Below are 22263 nucleotides of genomic sequence, written 5' to 3'. Positions count from 1 at the left end.
CCATAGGTTATATAGGAAATGCTTTTAAAGTTATTTAGTGTTAGTGTAATTTCTAGTTGTAATGCTTTGTTACTTTCATTCTTTTGTGAAGTTTGAGGATTAAACTTATGTTTGGAATTCGCTCATTCAAGATGTTCGAGTAAGTCCTCAGGAGTCTTTAGCATCAGCTTTCACTGAAGCTAGTCAAAATCAGACTTAGGACCCAATGTACTTCATGAATTAGCAACTCCTAATAGTCTGCCAAAATATGCTTGCAAGAAATGACAATTCTTACTGCTACAGTTTCAGTAGATGCCCACCCACCTACACTGTCTTCATTGTTATGTCTACCAATGGTAGTAATTTATATTAATAAAGCTGAAGTGAAAATCTTCATAAATTAAGTTCTCAATTTAATGTCTTTCTCAATGGTTGTAGTTATTCATAGGCTTATTGCAGAGAAAGTAAACTAATGTAAAACCTTTCCAGTTTCATCTTGGAAGATGACATGAACGGTTAATAGCTATTCTTTATTTAAGTAGCTCTAGGAGGATATAAGGACCCTGTACAGTCCCCAGGAATACAGCAGAACTGATAGCAAGTGTTGTGCGAGGGCAGAGTACAATAGGAACTATGCAGGCCCTTGGACCTCTGCTTAGGAAGGAATGCTGGAGGTGTTTTTGCCACAGATGTTTCTGTATTCGTACTCTATATGGATCAGTTAGCAAGCTTTTCATACATCACGTGGATTTCCCTTATCCATTGAAGCAGAAGTTATTTGCATGTTGAAGTACGCATAGTTAAAGTCCATGATGAAGTTGTGGTGGTTTTACTCAGGTGAGCAGTTAAGCTCCACCTCAGCCGCTCTCTCACTCCCCCCTCCTCAAAGGGAAAGGGGGAGAAAATACAATGTAAAGGGCTCAAGGGTTGAGATAAGGACAGGGAGATCACTCAACAATTATTGCGATGGGCAAAACAGACAGAGTAGGGAGATAGTAAGATTTATTGCCTAAATAAACGGGGGAATGGGGGCTGCGGTCAGTCCCTAATGCTTTGTCTCCACTGCTCCTTCTAGGTCACTCTCTGCCCCTGCTCCCCGTGGGGTCCCTCCCACAGGATGCCGTCCTTCCCAAACTGAGCCTGCGGGGGCTGCCCACAGGCAGCAGCTCTTCAAGAACTGCTCCCACATGGCTCTGTACCACGGGGTCCATCCCTCAGGAGCAAACTGCTCCAGCACGGGTCCCCCACGGGCAGCAGCTCCTGCCAGGTCACCTGCTCCTGCGTGGTCTCCTCTCCATGGGCTACAGCTCCTGCCCAGGGCATGCTCCGGCAGGGGTCTTCCACAGGCTGCAGCCTCTGTCAGCGCAGGTCCACCTGCTCCACCGTGGTCTCCTCCACGGGCTGCAGCGTGGAACCCTGCTCCACTGTGGTACTCCATGGGCTGCAGGGGGACAGCCTGCTTCACCATGGTCCTCACCACAGGCCGCAGGGGACTTCTGCTCCAGCGCCTGGAGCACCTCTCCCCCTCCTTCTTCAATTGACCTTGGCACCTGCAAGGCTGTTTCTCACTCCTCTCACTCTCTCTCCCAGCTGCTGTTCAGCTGCAGTTTTTTCCCCTTTCTTAAATCTGCTCTCACAGAGGTACAAACAACATCACTTACTGGCCTGTCTCTGGCCAGCGGTGGGGCCCTTATCTTACATGGGGCAGCTTCTGGGTTCTTCTCTCAGAAGCCACCCTTATAGCCCCCTGCTACTAAAACCTTGCCACGTAAACCCACTACAGAAGTACAAAAATGGTCATCACACTTAGGAAATTCTGTTGCCTTTAACTTAAGGTACCATTCACTAATCTGCATTATATTGTGTACTTCATCTCTGCCTGGGGTGCCTTCAAATATGCCCTCTACCTCCATTTCCTTTGCGTTGCTTTTCCCATTCTGTGTAATTGATTGCATTTGTCTCTGAGGAACTGATAAGCTTCTCTGTAGGGCTGTTTCTGGGAGGGCTGATCTGTAGGACGTCCTTTTTCTAGGCGTGTATAACCTTGTGTGTTTGGAGCTGATCTTGCTGGCCAAGATATAAGTTAATCCTGTAATACCATGAGTCCTGATGCAAGAGCTGTATTTGGTATATATCTTAGAAGTTAGCATTACTGTGCTGGTTTTCCTTCTAAAAAGAACAGCTGGTGGCAGCGACCTGTGCCCTTGTCTCTTATTTTTAAAGGCTTCTCCTAACTTCACTGTAGTTTAAAGCCTTAGCATGTTACGATCTTTCAAATCTGACTCTTGTGAAATCTGCCTCTCTTGAAAGAAACAATGTGGTCTAATATGATCTACCTACAAGTAGTACTGGAGTACCTACATGAGTAGTACTGGAGGACAAACACTCATTTTGTGATCGTTAGGGTTCTTCCAATCTACTTTATCAGCTCATGGGGTTACATGTGGAACATCGCTGTCAGTAGTATGACTACATCACCCTTTGTCTGGGATACCTGGAGGATCTCCTAAAGAAATGTGGAATAGGAGTGGCAGGGTAGATTCTGTGGTACATTTGGGTCTAAAGCTATCCTCGATTTGTTAGGAAGTTTTGTCAAATTAGTATAGGGTTCGTATTCCACAGTGAAAGTGGATCTCTGGGCCACTGTTTGTGGTCTTGGCTTAGGTAGTTACTTCTCCTGTCTAAAGCCTACCTGTGCTAGAATATAGGGCTCACTTTGGAGTCTAATGCATTAATAACATGTCTATTATTACTACAGCAGGAGTTCTGGTCCCTGATGCACAACAGAACCCAGCTGCGAACTGTGAGACAGGCTTCAGTGGTCGCAAACTTACCCATGCTTCCTGAAATCTGCTTGCATTGTGATTCAGAAGAGTCGATTTTTCCATTGAACATCTGCTCTGCATTTGGAGACAATGTTTCCTTGTGTATACCCTGTCAAAAACAACAATCAACCCCATTGTCTTTTTGAATACAAGAATTAGGGAGCATGAGTGAAATCAGGAGACACATGCATATGAAATCAGAGAGCATTTCTTTACATACAGTAAGCTTAATTATACTGTGCAGCTCCTTTCTGCAGACTTCCTGACCTCACTTTCAGTAACCAGAATATTAAGAATATGGCCAAAATCATGGAAGCAAAAAGCATCTAAGGCTACTACACATTTCAACATCTGACATACTTCAGAGGTGTTTTTTTTAATGTCAGGAGTCAGTATAATGAAGCCTATTTCACAGGATACCCTGAATCTTGAAGAGATGACTTGCAGAAATCCATGAGTGCTTCAAACTAAGAAGAAAATCTGGTCCCAGTGGTCTCATCCAGTAAACCACTGTATCATCTGAATTGTATTTTATGCCTTCTACACCATGTATTGTGTAAGATACATTGTCATTCAAGTTATCATAGATACAGAATCATAGGTCTTTTCCAACCTAAATGATTCTCTAAGGTAATCTAGTCCATCCCAGCGCTGCCAAATCCACCATTAAACCATGTCACTAACCTTATAATTATTCCCTTTCCAATTAACAGAACAGTTAAGAGTACTGGTTTAAACATGTTATTTATATCACTGACTATTCATGTACAGCTCTTAAGTGTTCAGTGTGTAGTTTAAGAATTTCAAGACAAAAAAAAGTTTGGCCTGGCAGCACTTGATCTTATCCTGGCTGAATTCTTCAGGACCCTGTGTGGAATCCAAATTCCTTATTCAGATGTTCTGTAGTTCTGTCTGAAACACAGGAGGAGCCAGCTGTGGGCTTCTCCATGTCCTAAAGTGCTTCGAAGCTGTTTTGTGATGGGTCCATCTCCTTGCTAATACCTCCTGTCTTCATCACTATGTGCCTTAGCGAGATATCAAACTTGCTCCCTAAAGTGCTCTTATCTGATGAAACTCAACTTCTGATGTAGTCCTGCAAAATATGATGCTAAAATGTCACATCTTCAGTTGATGAAAGCTGGTACATCCTCTTTAATTCAGTACGGCAATGCATCACCAGAGATCCTGTCCTTCAGTTTGTTGTAGTCCTTTAGATGTCCTTAAGACATGGGAAGGTGAAGTTTAAATAGGCAGTCTTGTCAGAGTGAATGTAAGCCTTAAGTTTTCTTCATTTCAAATTTCTGTCTTGGTCAGAAAAAAAAAATAATCAAGTTCTCTACAGCTCAGTTGCATATGTGTGTTTGTGGTTGAACAATCTTGTGATGTTGTCTTAATGTTGGCATTATTAAAATTAATCTTTGACCTATTTTTGTTAGTAATGTCTCAATCTCCTACTTAAATTCCTTTTTAGATCATCTTTTTACAATGGCCATATAGCATCAAGCCATGTTCTCATTTGGTCTGGTATCTCTAACAGCTTGAACAGGTACCAAGAGAAGAGTGAAAGAACACTGACAACTCAATCTCTTGATTCAGGAAATGGGAGAACACAGTAGCTTTTAACATGGTGAAAATGGTAACACTTCAATACAATCAGTAGTGCATAACTTCCAGATTATTTCTCAGTGAGATCAAGTTAGGAGGAAAACTTGCTTAAATATTGCTTTTACCTCCTAAAAGGGAGATTTTTGGAAGTGCTTGTGGAAATGTGAATCTGAAGATGATAATATTGAGTTGTTCTGAAAAACCTTAAGCTTTCAAATAGAATTGTTGTATTTTCATCCTTTTTTGTCCATTTTAGTTTAAATGCTTGGTTTTGTTTCAGCTGGGGAATTGTTTGCATGTAGTACATTTGAAGGAACCATGTGGTAATGTTTGCACAGTTGTGATATCTAATAATCAAAGATGGTTCTTCCTCTTCAAATCCTTTATAGTCCAACTAGAAGTGATACAAATTGATATACATGATGTTGTTGTTTTGACATGTGGCTGGAAATACTAGAAACAATATCCTATAAAATGTGTACTGGGTTTACATGGCAAGGGCTTGGTACAGGGGGGTTGTAGGAGTAGCCTCTGAGCAGAGCCCAGCAGCTGCCCCATGTCAGATCAGAGCTGGCTCCCAAAGGGACCATGATATAGTAGCACACTGCTGTTTTAGTTGTTGCTGAGCAGTGCTTAGAGTAAGAATATTTTTCTGTTTCTCAAGCTGTTTGTCAACCAGAGGGCTAGAGGTACACAAGAAGCTGGGAAAGGAACACAGCCAGGACAGCTGACTTGAACTAACCAAAGGGCTGCACCATCCCTATGAAATCATGCCCAGCAGTAGAAGCTGGGGGGAAAGGTGGGGATGGGCATTAGTGTTTGGAGTGATGGCACGCGTCTTCCAAACTAGTTAAGCATTATGAGCCCTGCTTTCGTAGAAGTGGCTAAACATCCGCTGCTGATGAAAAGTAATGAATAAATTCCTTGCTTTGCTTGTGTATACAGATTTGCTTTACCTATTAAACTTCATCTCAATCAACAAGTTTTTTCACTGTTACCTTTCACGTTCTCTTCCCCGTACCACTACAGGGGATTGAGTGAGCAACTGTGTGGTACTTAGCTGCCTACTGGGGGTAATCTACAGCATCTGTAAAGTGATACATTAGCATGGATTTACCATCTGCTATTTATTGTCAAAATGACATTGTACAGAAAACCAGTCTTTGGATCTCAGTTAACTGTAGCAGATCACTCACTTTAATGTCTTTTGGAGTGCAGTCCCTTGGTGACTGTAATACTGTGGAAATGAGAAATGTATATACTTTTCTTGAACAGTTACTTAAAAGAAACGGAGCTCAGTCTGTATGTGTAAGGCTTAAGGAAGCCTTAGTTTGCATTTCTTGCAGGCAGCCTGCTTGGGAGCCTCAGAGGTTGTCTGAAAAAAAAGTATTTGTATGAGACACTTTCAGTCACAATCCTTAAAATTTACCACCCATTGACTCCTGTGACTTCCCTGACTGGCTCAAATTGTTCTTACTCAATGAAATGTGTTAGTTCATACTACCTGTCTCCCTGTGAAGTCTGTCAGAAGTTTAGAACATTTCCTTTGGATGCTTATTCTTTTCTGCCTTACTTCAAAAGGTAGCCCAGTTATTCTTAAATTTTCTTACACGTGCAGGTGCATCTTTGTTAAACTAGGAGTCAGCTTCTGTGTTTACTTCACTAACAGCTTCTGTTTTGGAAAAGATTTTCTTTGCTATTGGGACAGCATCCCTCAGTGGGAAATGTCATGAAGTTGCATGAGGACTTTGTTTTGATCAGTCTCTGGTAAGTTTACTTAGGTTATAAATGGGTTAAATACATGTACCTTATTACTAGATTTTGACAGAACATAGATGTGGTTATAATTAATCCATCTGGGGTGATGGTGGATTAAGAAATACTCATCCCTAACATCCTTCTGAGAAGGATGTTACACATGAATGGGCATTACCCTGTTGTCTCAAACTAAGTTGTATAGTTTTAGGATTATAAATTAAGATTACACTCGGTTAATATCAGAAAAAAAAAATGATATGTATGGAATGTTTTCCTCAAAGGGAACAATACAGGATCTGTTGTTTGAGATATTTTAAAATAAACAGGGCAATTGACCTTTTACATCTCTAATTCCTGTGTTTCAAGCTTTGATTTCCAACAGCCTCATCAAGCATTTGTCATTGATATTTCTATTTTGAGGAATGAGGTTTTGATGTTTGGTAGAAATAACTTCGGGAGGAATACACAAGAGGTGTTGTTAGGCTAATTTTCATCATAATGCCCTCTGGTTGAAAGCATAGCAAGTCTGATGCTTGCATCCTAACTGAGAAAAGGCAGTTAATTGCAAACGAGGATAAGCTTAATGACAAAGAGTCCTTGTATGTTACATTAATTACGTGTTTTTTTTTTAATACTGCACTTATTTTCACTTATGGTACATTTAAAACCACAGTTTCTGTTGGGAAGCAGTTCTATAGTATATAATTGCTTCCAGCTGCAAGCTTTATCACAAACTCATTGCAAAAGTATGAGACAGGAAGAAAGTGTATATTGGAGAATGGCTTCTAAAAAACATGTGCTTCTGAGTAATTTCTAAACAGCATGAATGTTTCTTTCTAATTCAGCTGAATTCAAGTGTGTGTGTTATTAAGTCTCAAATTCCAGTGTTGTAGAATGCATTCTTACAGATGCCATTCTTCTGCAAACCAATACTAGTGGCTTAAGTAAGGTATTCTGAATACCTTAGTAACAAGAGGATATATTGTGTGAAAGGTGAGAGTTCCTTAAACAGTGAATTAGTGCTTTTTCAAACTGTAGAAACCACATTAGAAAACACATAATGACTGTTCACAATCTGTAGGAAGAGTAAAGTAACTGAAGCATCACCAGAAACAATATATTCAATTTCTCCAATTGCAGTCCTTCCTGTCACCTGTGCTAGAGAGGATCCATTCAATTAGCTCCATATTTCAATGACTAATAACGCCAAGGATATAAGAAGTATCAAAGTTCATATTAAATATGCAGAATAAGAAAGCTCGTGAACTTGGATCAGAAAAAGAGTAGCTGCCCACAGAATCTGTCAAGAAACAAGTGTGAGAGCGCAGAATAGCTAAAGAGTCATTTTATGCATGCAACAAAGGGGATTTGTGATTGTAATGTGTAAGGACAGATTAGGGACAGGTTTTTCTGTGAGTAAACTTTAAGCAGAAAACAGCTGTATTCCAGCATGCCAAGTGCAATCAAACTACAGTTGGTTGTAGCCACAAACTGCAGGATAAGATGGGGAGTCATCTCTTCCATGAAAGAGAAGACTACAGCTACAGAAAACATGAGTAGCTGAATATACAGGCTGTGCATACATGTCTGAATTCAAATCAACAAGCTGAGTAAGAAAGTAGCTGTGTTTTCACAACTTGAACTTTTTCTTGTAATGTAGACATGAAAGGTGTCTGGTTGTGTTAGTCTTCATGAGAGATCCTGTTGTGGAAGGCTAGTGGAAGTAAACCTTGGTGAGAGAGATTGCACATCTGAAAATCTTAAGCTAGAGGTGAAATGACTTTGGTGTTACATGTGGTGGGCTGGCCATGGGCTGCTGCTCTTTTCCTCACCCTCTTCAACAGTACAGGACCCAAAGTAAGATGGAAAAATGTAGGTTGAGATTAACACAGGGAGATCACATTGCTGTCACAGACAAAGAAAGTGCCTTTAGGGAAAGCTGATTTCATTTATTGCCATTTGAAATAGTTGGATAGTGGGAAAACAAATGAAAACACCATACCCCCCCCCCCCCACCACCTCTTTCCAGCTGCAGCATTAGAGCGTGGGCTGTATCTTCCTCTGGTTGCTCCTTTTTTTTTTTGACCAGAGACTACCCATAAGAAGCTTCCTTGTTAAGGCGAGCTTCTTCTAGGCCCAGAAATAAAACTCATAGTACTTTTTACCTACAGTAGCGCTGAAGTGTGCAAATGAGTGCACTCATTTGCAAAAAGTGCAAAAAGTGGCTGGCGTGGAGTACTATTCTCTTACTGGAGCTACTCCTGTAGACAGGAAAGGAGAAAAATTGTAGGGTCTAAACAGCCTGTAGTGAAAACTTGCAAGGCCAATACCAACTTGCAAAGAGGAAAAGAGTCCAGTGGCAAGAGGAATATAAAGCTAGTGGGAAGAAAGATGATGAAAATCGATTATAGCGTGCTGAGAATAGGAAATGTAATTGATCTATGCCCAGGGGCCTAGTCCTTGCAAGAAATTAAAGCTGAGAGAATTGTGACACTTAGTGAACATTAAGCGTGCTTATGTCACTTTCAATGAGTTCCTCTGTGGTGTGTGTGTGTGTACCACAAGTGAGGGAGAGAAATAGAGCAAACAACTGCCACTACAGTGTTGGAGAACATATGTTGAATTATGAGATTAAGGCTGGGGGATCATAGGATTCAGAAAGAATAATTAAGTGTATGTTTCCAGAAAATTTTGGTAGGCTTAAATCAGACAAAACATCTAAAACTATTTTATTTCACTTTTGGCTGTTGGGTGCTTGAGCAGTGAAGAATACAACTGTGTATCTTTTATCTAGATGGAGAAGTACTGTCTTCCCACTGTGTGGCTGGGAGAATGTGTAGGAGGAACTGGCAAAAGGACTTCTTTCGTAACTTTTAGTAATGTCAAATCTCAGTAGAGAAATGTATGTAATAACTGTAAAACAAGATCCATTCACGTTTCCTGTTACATTTCATAGAATATCCTGAGTTGGAAGGGACCCATAAGGATCATCAAGTCCAACTCCTGGCACCACACAGGTCTACCCAAAAGTTTAGACCATGTCACTAAGTGCACAGTCCAATCGCTTCTTAAATTCAGACAGACTTGGTGCAGTGACTACTTCACTGGGGAGCCTGCTCCAGTGTGCAACCACCCTCTCGGTGAAGAGCCTCTTCCTGATGTCCAGCCTAAACTTCCCCCGCCTCAGCTTAACACCGTTCCCGCGGGTCCTATCACTGGTGTTTACGGAGAATAGGTCAGCTGCCTCTCCACTCCCCCTCGCAAGGAAGTTGTAGACTGCAATGAGGTCCCCCCTCAGCCTCCTCTTCTCCAGGCTGAACAGGCCCAGTGACCTCAGCCAGTCCTCATGTGTCTTCCCCTCTAGGCCCTTCACCATCTTCTTCGCCCTCCTCTGGACACTCTCCAACAGCTTCATGTCCTTCTTGTACTGTGGTGCCCAGAACTGCACACAGTACTCGAGGTGAGGCTGCACCAGCGCAGAGTAGAGCGGTACAATCCCTTCCCTCGACCGACTAGCAATGCCGTGCTTGTTGCATCCCAGGATACGGTTGGCCTTCCTGGCTGCCAGGGCACACTGCTGGCTCATATTCCACTTGCTGTCAACCACAACCCCCAGATCCCTCTCTGCGGGGCTGCTCTCCAGCGTCTCGTCGCCCAGTCTGTATGTATAGCCAGGGTTGCCCCGTCCCAGGTGCAGGACCCGGCACTTGCTTTTGTTGAACTTCATGTGGTTGGTGGTTGCACAGCTCTCCAATCTGTCCAGATCTCTCTGCAAGGCCTTTCCACCCTCATCCGAGTCCACAACTCCTCCAAGTTTGGTGTCGTCGGCAAATTTGCTCAAAACACCTTCTAGACCTACATCCAAGTCATTTATAAAAACATTGAAGAGGACTGGCCCTAAAATGGAGCCTCGAGGAACCCCACTAGTGACCATCCGCCAGCCAGATGTGGCCCCATTTACCACAACCCTTTGAGCCCTGCCCATCAGCCAATTGCTCACCCGTCGTATGATGTTTTTGTTTAGCTGTGTGCTGGACATTTTGTCCGGTAGGATCCTATGGGAAACCATGTCAAAAGCTTTGCTGAAGTCCAAAAAGATCACATCAGTGGGTTTCTCTTGATCGACTAGATGGGTGATCTTATCATAAAAGGAAATCAAATTTGTTAGGCAGGACCTACCCCTCATGAACCCATGTTGGCTGGGACCAATGACCGCATTGTCCCCCAGGTGCGCTTCAATAACTTCAAGGATCATCCTCTCCATAATTTTACCAGGCACTGACGTGAGACTGACAGGCCTGTAATTGCTAGGGTCTTCTTTCTTACCCTTCTTGAAAATTGGCACAACATTTGCCAGCTTCCAGTCCAGTGGACCTGTCTCGATCCCTTGCTCCGCTGCAGAACGCATCTGCCCCAGAGCCGATCGCCTTGGCATATAAATATATATACATATATGTATATAAAAACTTGCACTGATTCTGACTGATCATTTGCAGCTGAAATTATTTCTTGCTCTAGAAATTCTTCAATGGCAAAATAATGCTTTGTCAGCTACTTTCAGCTGAGGGTAGAAGAGTGTGTATCCTCATGAAATAAAGAGAAGCAAGTGAACAGAGGAGTTCTGGCTAACGTAAACCAGGAGACTTAGGCTGAATTGGGAATGTCTGTCAAGGCTGAGAACTAGGGCCTGTGAGGTGCAGGCAGAGCTGTGTTAGATCTAAATAAGCAGCCTGAGAAGTGTCTACTGTGTAGTGTTTTCCTAACTTTTTATTCCTTAAAACAAAAAGAAAAAAAAATCTGCTGGTGAGCAGCTGGGACTTGAAATTGACAAAATGTCTGACTTACAGTAATGCTTTCTGAGCAGGTTAAGTATTAATGTATTATGCATCTTGTATTCAGCAAGACCTGTCTGATTTTATATCCTAACTAGTACTTAAAGAAGAAATCAAGGTGAATTGCCATTAGCGATTGCCAGGTAGGCAGATAACCTTATCCTGCTGTAACTTGGCTCAAGCCAACTGAACTGAGTAAGAGGCTAACTTTGCCCAGTGTTGCTACGTTTCTTTTATTGCTTGTTGTGTTTTGCTGTCTGGCTAAAGAACAGATAATTTCTAAACTCAGTATTTGTCTATTTCTAGGCTTTCTTTCAGAGTGAAAGTGCAGTCTTCATGTTTACTTTTCTGCATTTGTTATTCTAACTCTTTATACAATACTGGTCCCTTAAATAGACAAACTTGCTTGTCTTAAGAAAAAAAAATTCCGTGGCCCCCCGGGCATCAGACACACTAGCTATGCTTTTTTTGTTACAGTAAAAACCTCTTCAAATGTGTACACACAAAAACCTGTGGGGGTTAGCTGGAAATTGGGGGAAAATAGGGAGGGAGGGGAGGTAGGAGGAGGTGCATGGCAATAATTTTCTGTTTCCAATGAGACTTAAACAAAAAGTAAACTTCTATAAAGTTTACCCCCTCCTGATGGGAGAGGAGGGGGAAAAATAGACCCAGCAATCACCACTGTTCCACAGGAGCCATAAAATCCTGAGCGCCACTTCAGATTTGCTCCTCAAAAGAAGTGTGTCCCTGTGGCAGTTTTGAAGCTTGAAAAGCTTTGTTCTCAGCTGGAGTGACAGACTTGAGCTGTATTATTGATGTTCAAATACTACTTTGCAACTAGAGAAAATGATTCTTTAAGAAGGCTCATGGGGATTTGTTCCTTCTGAAAGATGGATCAAAAATGGCAGCCACAATCAAGTCCTCTGTCAAATTTCTACTGTCACTTAAAATTATTGTCATCCTATAATTAAAATCTTTATAGGAAACCCCTGAGAAACAATATATTTTGACTTGAATGTGTTCTAGACTAATGAATATGCACATGTTTTCCAAGAAGGAAGATTTTATCTAAACCATTTTCAGTTCCTTTACCATAGCATTTGAATTGTGTACTTTTTTTTTTTTTTGAACTGACTTGCTAGCTGAATACTCTAGAGATGCAAAATGGATGGTTTATTTTGAAAACTTAAATGCTGTGTTCTTAGAACTGCTTGAAAAATGTTGAGATGTGATTGCGGTATTTCAGACAGATGGAAGTTGGGAGTTAAATTCTCTAAAGAGTATGTGAGTACAGAAGAAAATAGTACTAATAGCTGTTAATATTCCTTGATACTATGACAGTGACTCTCTTGACCACCTGCTGTGGTATGCTGCACAAATGTTAGAGGCTTCATAAATAAATGAACACCTAGACAACAGGAGAGGTATGTGAGGATGAAAAAGCTGGGAGATCTGTTTGCATCACACTCTAAGTCTGTAGGAAAGGTCAAGAGATGACTTTCCACTGTAGATGTTTCAAAAAACAAGTTCTTCTGTCTCTCTTGCTCTAGCTTGTAGATACAGTTGGAAAACATAGATAGTTACTGTGGTATAAAGGCTGCTGATGTTTACACTGGCTAGAAGTTTGAACTTGGTATTCTAACACTACTACTTTTTTAATTTTTATGGAGTTGCTTAGAAGTATGCCTACTAATACACTTTAAGGTAATAAAGTTCATGCTTTAAAATTCATGAAGTCTGTCCCCTGAGCAATGGCTTGAGTGCATTTCTAAGAGTTCTGTCCATTGTTTCCATATCACGTTTCCAAGTATGTTAAAATTCACAGTTGTACCAAAAGATATGGAAGCAGACTGCAACGAATGAGAATATCAGCATAATAGATTACATTGAGTAACTGGCACTGTCTTGTTTAAGTAAACTATGTTTTAATCTGAATGCTTATTTTTGGGTCATAAATGGAATTTACTGAGGCTAACAAAAATCCTGGTGCTTTTCTCAACAAAGTGTCTGAAGCGATGCTTCATATTAAGCAGTTACTTATTTTATTCTGTGCTATGTTACAGAGTCTGTTTTCACAGGATTTTCATTTTTTTTGGTCATAGTTAATGCTTCTGGTTACAGTACGAACCATGGAGAAAAAGGGAGAAAAGTCTTAGGCTGTTAACAGATTTCTGGACGTATCTATTTCTTTAATTTTCTTTGGGAAGAGAAGATAAAAATAATCTGAAGACTTGTGCATGAGCTGTCAATGGTGCTTACTATTTTAGGAGAAAAAAATAAGTCATTTCAAATGCCATTGTTAATTGGTGTATTCTGTAATTCACCTTGTAAGTGCCCTTGTGTGTACACTTACATTGTATTTTTAGTTGAACTTCAGATAATTACGATGAAAATGATGTAAGGATGAAGGAGGAGAGAAAAGACTGTTTCAGTTTTATACAGAGTTCAGTTATTTTCAGCTGTTTCAGGAGGCGAATATGGACATGACAATTTTGAAAGAGGCATCTATAAACAGTTGTACTCTTGTAGCTGTTCTTAGGAGTAATGTAAATACTCTGTATTTCTTGCTCAGATTTTGAACACTGAGTTCATTATGTGAAATTGTTAAAAGTCTAAAACTGTGGTGTTAGTGCTTACTATCTTTAAAGTCTTGATTTATATATATTTTACATTTAAAATTTTAGGTTTAAACTTAGACCTTGAGTAGTACAAGTAGCTTTTGAATCCATTCAGTTGAGTCTTTTGATTCAGCTGAAAATGATTCCTAATTGACTTAAGGTAAACCAAAACAGACTGGACTGAATTAGGAGTGAGTGTTCATTGAGCCTCTGGGATGACTTAAAGAAATGGCTTTTAACTAACAATTGCAGTTGAACCAAAAGAAAACCAAACCTCTTCAGAGTTAAGACTGACCGTCACAGGAAATAGCACCAAAACAGTGGCACAAGGGATGAATCCATTAATAAATAGAGGGGTGTTCTCCCTTTTCTTTAGAAGGGAAAACGGAAAAGGAGTATACTTTTTATATGTAGACCAATAAAGAGAATGTTAGCCCAGTCTGTGTGCCATGTCAGTTTTCTAAAGCAAGGAATAGTTCTTCCTTCAGTCTTCAGTTTACTGGTGTAGAAGAACTAAATCCTGCTAGAGGCCATTCATCCTCAGTGTCTCAGCAGCTGGAGCAGTCATATCATGAGTTTTGCACTAGAGTGAAGCAGAGTTGCTGCTGTAATGTGCATAAACTGACAGCAGTGGTTGTAGCTTGGTGCACACTTAATCTGAGATTATTAAACAGAGCTTCTTCAAACCAGATTTGAAGGAACAAAAAGGAAAGAGGGATAGCCATTTCCAATACGTATCTTAGTTTAGCTTTACCCTTTTTGAAAATTTTCTGTAAGTTTTGTGACCTCTTCAAAGCTAGCACTTTAATTTTTAATATTATTGCTCCAAACAAATGTTTTATTTAAGTGACTTCAAACAAGAGTGGAAATGGCCTCTAACACTTCCATGTCTCCAGCCTTTCCTTGAAAAACAAGGAAAAACGCCCAAATATTGATTAACTTGTTTAGTCTTAAAGAGCTCAAGTACATGCTAATTTACTGCATTTTGTGGGATTAACAAGTATCACCTGATCCATGTTAACTAATTATTTCAGATGTAAAGTAAGGTGTTCAGAATTAAAGCTCCTTTATGATAATTCTTCCTAGCCTGATCATCAATGGAAAACATCCCTCATGGACAAAAAAGCATGCAAACCAGAGCCTGGGCCAAATTCACAGCTTTGACCACAGGATTCCCAGAAATTGATGACAAGGTGTGAAAACATTGTTATCCACTCTGATGTTGTTTCCACAGTATTAAAAAATAAATGCTGTGGTTGATGTAACCTTGAAAGATGACTTCAAGTGTAACATTTTGAGTGGTTAGAGAGGACAACTTGAGGGCTGTGTGAAGCTCTTCATTTTTCTCTCCAGCAAGGTATTAGAAAACAAAATTTGCCAGCTTCCGTTTATTTTGGACTAAAGGTAGTAAGCATTTCAGATGAAAGGTGGGTGACAGTTGCTTTAGCTGTTTTGAGAAATAGAGCATTGGGGTCTTACTACTTTCTTCCTGCATAAGGGGGTCAATCTATCTCTGAGATGAACACAATAGAAGCATGGCTTGTGTCCCGGATAAACTGTATGGTAGCCAGTGACTGGGCTTTTCTATGTCTTTAAAAATTCGGTATTCTGATGGTTTCAGCCCTCCTCTACTGGCATTTGGAAGGACCCAGCAAAAGAAAACTAAGAGACAATACCATGTTTTTTGTGTGTGTGTAAAGAACTGTAACTATAGGATTCTCTTCTAATGAAAGCAGAAATACCAATTATGTGTTCTAAGAAATAGGAAAATGTTAATGTGAGGTTAATGTTTCGATGCTTTCTTGTAGTTTCCTGTTTATTCTCAACTAATGACATTACCAAAGAAGGCACAAAGAAAACCATTGCAAAGTTTGGAGATAAAGATCACTTTATATTGATAGAAAGCTCAATATTATCTTTCCTACAGAAGGCAGGTCTGGGAAGATAGTCTCAACTTTTTTTTTAAATTAAGAATTTGACCTGGGGGAGAGATTGAACTTTACATAGGTGCACCTGTCTGCATTCACCATTACTGTCTTCCTTGCTGTTCACTGATGATGTGAAAATAAGGGCAACAGAACCAGCTTTTAAAATGAGCACCAAAACTCATAATTTGCCTTCAGGAACAATCCACCCTGCAATTGGAGGGGAGGAGATGAAATCATTGGCCTTGTTAAGGTTGGAAACAGGCAAATAGGATGATAGTCGTTCTTAAGCTCATGGAAAAGCTCAGGAAAGCTCATGGAGCAGATTATCTTGAGGGTCATCACGCGGCACTTGCAGGGCAAGCAGGCGATCAGGCCCAGTCAGCATGGGTTTATGAAAGGCAGGTCCTGCTTGACGAACCTGATCTCCTTCTATGACCAAGTGACGCGCTTGGTGGATGAGGGAAAGGCTGTGGATGTGGTTTACCTTGACCTCAGTAAGGCTTTTGACACAGTTCCCCACAACATTCTCCTCAAGAAACTGGCTGCTCGGGGCTTGGACTGGCGTACGCTTCGCTGGGTTAGAAACTGGCTGGATAGCCGGGCCCAGAGAGTTGTGGTGAATGGAGTCAAATCTGGTTGGAGGCCGGTCACTAGTGGTGTCCCCCAGGGCTCGGTACTGGGACCAGTACTCTTTAATATCTTTATCGATGATCTGGATGAGGGGATCGAGTGCACCCTCAGCAAGTTTGCAGATGACACGAAGTTAGGTGCATGTGTCGATCTGCTCGAGGGAAGGAAGGCTCTGCAGGAGGATCTGGATAGGCTGGACCAATGGGCTGAGGTCAACTGTATGAAGTTCAACAAGGCCAAGTGCCGGGTCCTGTACCTGGGGCGCAACAACCCCAAGCAGAGCTACAGGCTGGGAGATGAGTGGCTGGAAAGCTGCCTGGCCGAGAGGGACCTGGGAGTATTGGTTGATAGTCGGCTGAATATGAGCCAGCAGTGTGCCCAGGTGGCCAAGAAGGCCAACAGCATCCTGGCTTGTGCAAGAAGCAGTGTGGCCAGCAGGTCTAGGGAAGTGATTTTGCCCCTGTACTCGGCTCTGGTGAGGCCGCACCTCGAGTACTGTGTTCAGTTTTGGGCCCCTCGCTACAGGAACGACATGGACGTGCTCGAGCGAGTCCAAAGAAGGGCAACCAAGCTGGTGAGGGGTCTGGAGAGCAAGTCTTACGAGGAGCGGCTGAGGGAGCTGGGATTGTTCAGCCTGGAGAAGAGGAGGCTCAGGGGCGACCTTATCGCTCTCTACAGTTACCTTAAAGGAGGCTGTAAAGAGGTGGGGATTGGTCTGCTCTCCCATGTGCCTGGTGACAGGATGAGGGGGAATGGGCTGAAGTTGCGACAGGGGAGTTTTAGGTTGGATGTTAGGAAGTACTTCTTTACCGAAAGGGTTATTAAGCATTGGAACGGGCTGCTCAGGGAGGTGGTGGAGTCACCATCCCTGGAGGTCTTTAAAAGACGTTTAGATGTAGAGCTTAGCGATATGGTTTAGTGGAGTATTTAGTGTTAGGTCGGAGGTTGGACTCGATGATCTTGAGGTCTCTTCCAACCTAGAAATCTGTGATACTGTGATACTGTGATACTGTGATTAAAAAAAAAAAAAAAGTGGATGTTAGCATAACATTTGGGCACTAATATGTATACTAATTAACAGAATCTTTCTGGAGATAGAACAAGTTTCCTCTTGGAAATAATCACCAGATGTCAATAAATCAAGAGGAAAGCAGAACATTCTTAAGGAATGCTTTTACATCTGAGTTAAATCTTCCACGTTGCCTCACTGTTATTTACCAAAAGTGTTTATGCTGGTGTTTTCAGTGAAGATGCTCTTTCCATGCCAAGTATTGATTCATTGAATACCTAGCTGCGATTAAAATATGGTGTCTGAAAGCCACCAAGGAGCACCAATTTTGCCTCTTGGATCTCTTAAAGGAGTTTGTAGTTGTAGTAGCCATGTGACAGCCTTCTGCTGTGCCAGGCGTTTCTTGGAGGTCAGTTCTTGATATTTTTTACTGACAATAGGAAAACTGAATTGTAGCTCATAATTTGACGTACAAACTAAGTAATGTTGACGTTTTTCTTTAAGGCTTGCCCACTTTAAATACAGATAGATTCAGAATATTCAGACACTCTGTGAAATAAGAGCATTGCCTTCACAATTTTTTCTTGTGTAGAACCGTGATTTGGTTACTGGCCCTGGCTGAGGGCTTTAACTCCTTTGAGGCAGCTGTAGTTTATTGTGCTGTATGCCTTACACTGTACTGTAGCATTTTCATTTTTTCTGTTCAACCACTTTGATTTTAAATTTCTGCTGCTGTGCTCTGCCTCACTCCCAAATTTATGGTAAAGGAGTAGTCAGTGATGAGGGAGACTTTAAATGCTTGGTAGACTTGGTCTGATAAAGCTCTGATATGGCCAGCCAGGCTTGTGCTATGACAGCTGCAAATTTTATAACAATCTACTCAGAGTAGCCATGGAGAATGCACCATCTCTGGGGATGTCCATAGTGCCACCTAAAGCAATAGCTAAACTTGGAAGCTCATGGTGATGCTGTTATAAGCAGGTACAATGGGAAGATGTGTTTGACTGTTAAGACAGTACAATTAATTGAACAGCCTTTTCCTGTTTCATCTGAGAATTGCATGACAAACTGCTTTTCAGTCTATAGTCTCCTCATTGGACCTCACCAAGTTCCCACATAGTAAATCATTTTCAACATGTTTTCATCCTTTTGATCAGTCAGTCTTAATTTGAAATTTAAATCTCATTTTCTCATATAGATTTACTGAGAATAATAGTATAATTAAGTAGATTTTCATATGAAATATACATGAGATATTACTATGCGATGTTGCAGGTACTTGTAATTATCCAGTTGACTTTTGCTATAACAAGGCTTTTTCCAGCTGATAGTTGAGCTCTGCAAAAAAAAAAAAAAGTGTCTGTAGTCTTTACATTTTCAGTTCTGCTTTGTAATTAGGGATACTGAAGTAACTTTACAGTTCTCTTATTTTGTATATTACCTTGTAAATCTGTTTGAGTCTACTTGCCAAAACTGGCGAAGCAGTAAAACTGGCTTTGACTAGTGCTCCTGGGGTACAGGAAGATAACTTATTCTACCTGTTTTAGATATAACAGTTCTCAGTATTGACTCATTTGTGCAGCACTATAGAAACCAGTGGATCTATTTTTGAAATAGATGGTATTCAGTGTTAGCTAGAATAGTGGGATTTTAGCTTGCAGATTATGTTGCGTAGTTGTTACAAACATTCAGCTGGAAGGCTTGGATACTTCACTTCAGGAATGAGCCATGATGAAAGCATGTTGAATGCAAAAATACCACTTCATAGGATATGCAATGAACTTTTTTTTACCTATTGAAATTAGTGAATTTATTAATGTATTTGTTTTTGCAGAATAATACAGACAGGTGTTGTGTGTGTGCATAGCTTTTTAGTGACTGAAGTGCCTTTGTGGTTTGTGTGAGCCAGTGGAATGCATGGAGAGCTGTCTGGGGAGGGGTGCTGAGCCAGGAGAGAGCTGACAGGTCAGAATTCCAGTTCAGAGTGAGGTGTGAAGTTAGGAATTGGGTAGTGCTATATAAGGTCTCTTTCCAACAGTTGAAAGACACCATGTGTTTGGAAGCCTTGATCTACTAAGGGGACTAGCTGACACAGGGAAGGATGCTCTGATGGACCTAAAACTTGAAAATCGTGAAGAACTGGTCAGGAATGTTGAGAGGAGTAGCCTTGGCTGCCTGCCCTGATTGATTGTAAGGTGGTGGATATCAGGATCCTGAGAGAAGGAAACAAGGCCAATAGCAGGATTGCAACCCTGGCTTGCAAGAGAGCAGACTTTGGGTACAGGAATTTGCTTGGAAGAATGTCATGGAATACAAGCCTGGAGAGGGGTGGTCCAAGAAAAATAGTGGATTTTCAAGGATTATCTGCTCCAAACCCAAGAATGTTCTGTGCCTGTGTGCAGGAAAACAGACAAAAGCTGGAGGTTTGCATATGTAAATGAGGAACTCCTGATAGAACTTTGTTCTAAAAAGGTAGAAGCAGGGGTTTGGGTGTCCAGTAGTAGAGGCACTGTTAGAATGCATGGATGGAGTTTAAGAGAGCCAAGGCAGTCTGGAGTTGAATCTGGTGAGGGTTAGAAGGGTAAGTTTAGATGTTTACTACTTGAGCTAAATCTCTTTAAACACTTTAAAAAAAAAAAAAAAAAAAAACTATGTTTGCATTGTAGCATATTTAGGTGCAAGTCCCATATCTGTAAAATATAGCATGAGCATTTTCTGTAGCATAAAACAGACTGAACAGGACCATGACTTTTGGGCTGTCCTCTTTGATCTTTTATTCCATGCTGAATTTAACTTAGAGATGAAAACAGGAGGAGCTAGAGGAATTGCCTATGTTCCTTTAGTATAGGCTAAATGTTTGAGTGGTCTGAAGTTACTGCTTGTACTTTCTTCCTTTGAAATACACTGTAGTCTGAAAATATGCCACTTCTACAAGTGGCTCTTAAGTGTGACTTAGTTGCTACTGGGTTTGTTTTCTACCTATGACATCTTAAAGCAGTTTATACCTTAAGCTGAAAAAAAAAAAAAAAGCCTAGCTCTGGTTTTTCACCTTAGGGTGGCTGAAGACATACCTACTTGTATAGAGAAACTCCGTGTTGTTTATAAGTGTGATGGAATTAGATGCAAGAGAGATTCTAGAACAAGTTTAACACTTGCAGCTCTTGCACCTGTTGTTTCTCAGATGTTCTGCACTAACCTGGAACTTCAATATGTATATGTTTTTCATCTCCCTTTCCTGGGAACAGCATGTTTTTCATGGTGTGTGGGTTCTGTAGCCAAACATTTACCTACAAACTTTTCCAAAATTTGGTAGGACTTTGTATAAACTAGTAAGCTTCAGGAATCTCAGGTTTAGGGTGCTGTATTTGGGATTTAGGATGAGAATAATGTTGATAACACACTGATGTATTAGTTGTTGCAGAGCAGTGCTTACACCAAGCCAAGGACTTTTCAGCTTCTCGCTCTGTCCTGCCAACGAGCAGGCTGGGGGTGCAGCAGGAGCTGGGAGGGGACAGACCCAGGACAGCTGACCCAAACTGGCCAAAGGGGTATTCCATACCATCTGACGTCATGCTAAACAATATATAGGGGTGGCTGGCCGGGCTGGGGGGCCGGCTGCTCGGGGATAGGCTGGGCATCGGTGAACGTGTGGTGAGCAATTGCATGGTGCATCACTTGTTTTGTACACAATAGTAGTAGTAGTAGTACAATTATCATTATTATTATTTTTCTTTCTTTCCTGTCCTAATAAACTGCCTTTATCTCAATCCCCACGCTTCATTTTTTTTTCCTGATTCGCTCCCTCTTCCCATCATCCCAGAGAGGGAGGTGGGAGGATGAATGAACAGCTTTGTGGTGCTTAACTGCCGGCCAGGTTAAACCACAACAGTTGACACAACACTATTGCATTTCATGCTTTCTGTTTTTTGTTTGTTTGTTTAAAAAAACCACACAAACACAGGTTACAGAGCGCAGAACATATTTTTCTGTATAGGTTGTTAAAACTCTTAAACATTTATCCAGGGGTTTATACTGTTGCAGTGTCAATCTGCTATTTTAAAGGAGTTCTTCCAGGAAAAGACAGGAGAGAAGATCTGTCAGATGTAGGAACTGTCAAACAAACGATACCATGGGGCTCCTCCTGTCATAAGGGCTATGTCTGCATTTCAAAACAGGTGGCCTCTGTGATGTGCCTTAAATTTCTGATCGCCTAACTATACAAGTGGGGGGTTCTGTCATGCACAGAAGTTGCCTCTTTGCCCCAGTCCTGTGCTAGCAGGGTGTGGGAATGTAGGCTACAAGGTGCTACTTGGAGTTTTCTTGATTTACCGGTTAATACATCAACTGTTTTAAATTTCAAAGCCACAAACTGTACTTTCTGTGAACACAAAGTGTTTTTTGGTGCTGGTCTGCATAGCAATCAACGCTTCTCGGAGCTCAACACCTCAGCTATACCAATAATACATCAAGAACATTTTTTAAACAGAAGTAATATTTGTTGTGCCCACTGAAAAGAGTACTCTTCTGCCTGCAAAATGGGTGGTTATAAAGGCCTGGGAAGTGTTCTCTCCACTTGTTTTTCTCCCCTTGTCTTTCTTTGACTCTTCTACTGTATCTTCATTTTCTATTGGGATCACGCTTTATTTTGGTGATCATGGGGTACGAGTTTTTTTTTCCTGGGATTCTTTCTGGAGTCTGGTAGCAGGGTCTGTTCTCTGCACACCCATTCTTCCCCCAAACCTAAGGTGATTCAGTCTGTCTAGGAGTTATTTTCATAGGTAGGACCATACCAGATCTCAATCTTTCTGCCTGCTGCAGCCTTCCACCACTAATTGAGACAGTTATGCTTTCAGCATCATACTATAGAAGCAACATACATGCCAAATTGCTAGTAAGCTTTATCATTTTGGTGTGCTTCTTGAAAGTCCCTTAAAAATGTCAGGCCCTTGAAGCGTTCACATAGAGCCACATCTCTCATGAGCCTTTCTGCTATGTACCTCAAGCTATCTGTGAGCAGAGAGGGTCTTTGTTCATAAATATACCTTGTTCTCTATTCGCAAAGTAACCTCATGCTGAGAG

At 41.2% G+C, this 22263-nt stretch overlaps 1 protein-coding gene across 5 annotated transcripts in view; it reads left to right on the top strand.

The window, feature by feature from the left end:
- LOC310893604 (uncharacterized protein) overlaps positions 1–22263 on the top strand; it is a 148049-nt gene that overhangs the window by 26523 nt on the left and 99263 nt on the right. For 2 of the 5 annotated variants that reach the window (XM_083822809.1, XM_083822806.1), the window contains exon 1: positions 14717–14810. The exons of 1 other annotated variant lie outside the window; for it this stretch is intronic. The gene's annotated coding sequence lies outside the window, so the exon portion shown is untranslated. 2 more of the 5 variants (XM_083822812.1, XM_083822810.1) reach the window with 2 other exon arrangements.

This window comes from Anser anser (genome assembly GCF_964211835.1).
Source record: "Anser anser genome assembly, chromosome: 2".
NCBI classification, from domain to species: domain Eukaryota; kingdom Metazoa; phylum Chordata; class Aves; order Anseriformes; family Anatidae; genus Anser; species Anser anser.
This window is presented reverse-complemented; position numbering and strand designations above follow the sequence as displayed.